Below are 2,901 nucleotides of genomic sequence, written 5' to 3' on the forward strand. Positions count from 1 at the left end.
TGAGTCTTTGTTTTAGAAGGAGTCTTTGCCTTTGCCTGAAGCTGCGTAGGCCTGAAAACCCCCTCGGAAGCCAGTACCTGCACAGCGGCTCCGGACCCATCCGAGGGAGCATTATCCGAAGGTCCTGCACCTGGAATATCTGAAGGCCTAGTTGGCTCCTCGTGGGAGTCAGTATCGGCAAGCGGTTCTGAAATGGCTGACGACAGGGGCTGCGAAAGCGCCTCACTGATGACGGCCGAACCGGTAGCTGGCTCTAATTGTAAACTGTCATCTGATTTGGACCTCGGAGGCCTATCTTTATCCTTGCGCCTTTTATGAACTCCGGTAGTCGGAAGCGTGTCCGATGACATGTTATAATTAAAACGCCTCCCAAAGTAATGAAAGGCACAATCGTATCTCCGTTTAATAGTACATTGATTAAATCTATCTAGCACAAAACTGACAACTAGCTATGTCGTGGTCAGGGCCTAGGCAAGGAATACAGTAAGAATGAAAATCCTTATGAGGTATTTGCTTCCCACAAGAAATACAATTATTAACTTTTTCTGACATCGGACTGGAGCAAGAAAAAAGTTTCCCCAACGGGGTACTTAGCTTTGAAAAGAAGAATGTCTTCGGATTGAAGTACCAAAAATAACAGGAGTCAGCCGACCGGCACTTGCGAACTGCTTCCACCGCGCGGCAAGAAAGACTGGGGAACATGGCGTCGGCTGGGAGCTTTATACCCCTGGCGCACTGACGTCAGGGAGGATGAGTGCACAGCCGATGCCGGACCCAGACTTTGGGATTCTGGCCAACCGAGGGCTGCCTGCCGGCAGGAAGAACCCTGCAGTGATGACTGCAACAGTGAAACACGGTGAACATCTGAGCTTGCAGGTAGGTGCACTTGATTGCTCAAGGCTGTGTTCCACAGGGCCATGGCTAACCTGCAGAGTGGGTAGGAATGAGTTCCCCCCTGCTTGTTTATGTACCACATAACTGTGGTATTATCTGTCTTTATCAAGAGTTGTCCTGAAAGGATAAGGTATTTGAAGGCTGTCAGTGCATTCTGTACAGCTAACATTTCTTTTTGATTGATATGCAGGTGAATTTGTCCTGGGCTCCATTTGCCTTGAATGCATTTGCCTGCCATGTGAGCCCCCCATGCATAGTCTGATGTGTCTGTTGTCAGGGTTTGGGCAGCAAGGGGTTGAGTGAAAGGGAGGCCCTTGTTGTGGTTGCAAGCCTCTGCCCACTAAAGGAACTCCATCCTTAGACAAGGAATGAAAGGAATCAGTGTTTCCAGGTCCTGAGGATGTTGACACCAGATACTTTTCAAGTACCACTGAAGTTTCCTCATATGCAGTCTTGCATATGAAATTAGTAGAATGCATGCGGCCATGAACCCTAGGGCTTGCAGATAGCTGGGTTTTGGTCTCCAGTAGTTTGAAGTAGTTTGTCAAATAAACCTGCTTTCTGGAGTGAGGAATGCCATCTGGGAAGTTGTGTTCAAGCTTGCTCCCAGGAATACGATCTTTTGGCTGGGTACCAGATGTGATTTCTTTTTGTTGATGGTATACCCCAGAGAAGTTAGGAGTCTCTTTACAAACGTAAGGTCAGGTGCTGAAGTAGCAATTCCTGACTGTCCACCTGAATCAGGCAAGCATTCAAGTATGGGTAAATTTGAATATTTCTCTGCCTGCAGTATGCAATGGCTGGAGCCAGGCACTTTATGAATACCCTGGGTGCTGTAGATAAGCCAAAGGGAATTGCAGAGAACTGATACTGCATAGAGCCTGCCCTGAAATGTAGATATTTCCTGCAAGATTCCCTTATGGGGATGTGCAGATAAGCTTCTTGTAAGTCTAGGGTGACCAGCCAGGAGTCCTTGGCTAGCTTAGGAAGCAGCTTCTGGAGTGTAAGCATTTTGAATTTTTGTACCACCAGGAAGGTGTTGAGAATAGACAGATCCAGGACAGGGCGCCAAGAGTTCTCTTTTCTGGGCATCAGAACAGTCTGGAGTAGAAACCCTGTCCCCTTTGCTCTATTGGAACAGGTTGAATATCTCTGATACTGAGAAGAGAAAGTACTTGCTTTTGAGCCTCTGCCCACTGGTTTGTAGGAAGGTCTGGCAACCCACTTGGGTTTGGCAGTGAGTGGAAGTAGAATCTGTATCCCTGGGATACAATGTTTAGGACCCATTGGTCCTGGGTAATGTACTTCCAGTTTTTTGCATGCAGGGCGAGTTTTCCTCCTAGGGGTGCAAGTACTTGGGCATGGTTGGGAGGGATGAGAGACAAGTCATTGTGAACTTTTTCCATAAGGGGGTGGTTTACCACTCCCTGTTTTTGAGGTGGGAGCATTCCATTGTTTAGATCTATGCATGCCCTGAGACTGTAGTCTTTGTGGTCTGTTGCCCCTGGATTTGGACTGAGAAGGTCTGGGAGGGACTGAAAAGGACCATTTTTTAGAAGGCCAATGCCTACTGAATCTCGGTGGCTGTACCCATAAGAAATCTAACAGTTTGCATAGATTTAGCTTTTTCCTCCATCTTTTTAAGAACTTATTCTGCTTTTGTGCCAAACATTCATTCTTGGTTTAAAGGAGCATCTAGTAATTTTGCTTTGACATGGTCTGGCAAGATTTGTTCCTTCAGCCAAGCATGTCTTCTCAGTACAGTCTCAGTGACAGCAGTCCTGCAAGATGCCTCTAAGGCCTCAAAACCACACTGCAAAGTATGTTTACTAACTTGGTTTGCAGAATGCATTAACTCTTGCAAATCTTTATTTTCCGTACAATCAGGAATCAACATTTTTTTGTTTAATTAGTTCCATAATATGCTGCTGGTACTTCAACATGTGAAAGTGGCAATTTAAAGCCCTGATGGCGAGAGTTGCATAGGTATATACCTTCTTACCCCCA

Source organism: Protopterus annectens, chromosome 2.part1 (genome assembly GCF_019279795.1).
Source record: "Protopterus annectens isolate FY-2018-M chromosome 2.part1, PAN1.0, whole genome shotgun sequence".
Classification (NCBI taxonomy): domain Eukaryota; kingdom Metazoa; phylum Chordata; order Ceratodontiformes; family Protopteridae; genus Protopterus; species Protopterus annectens.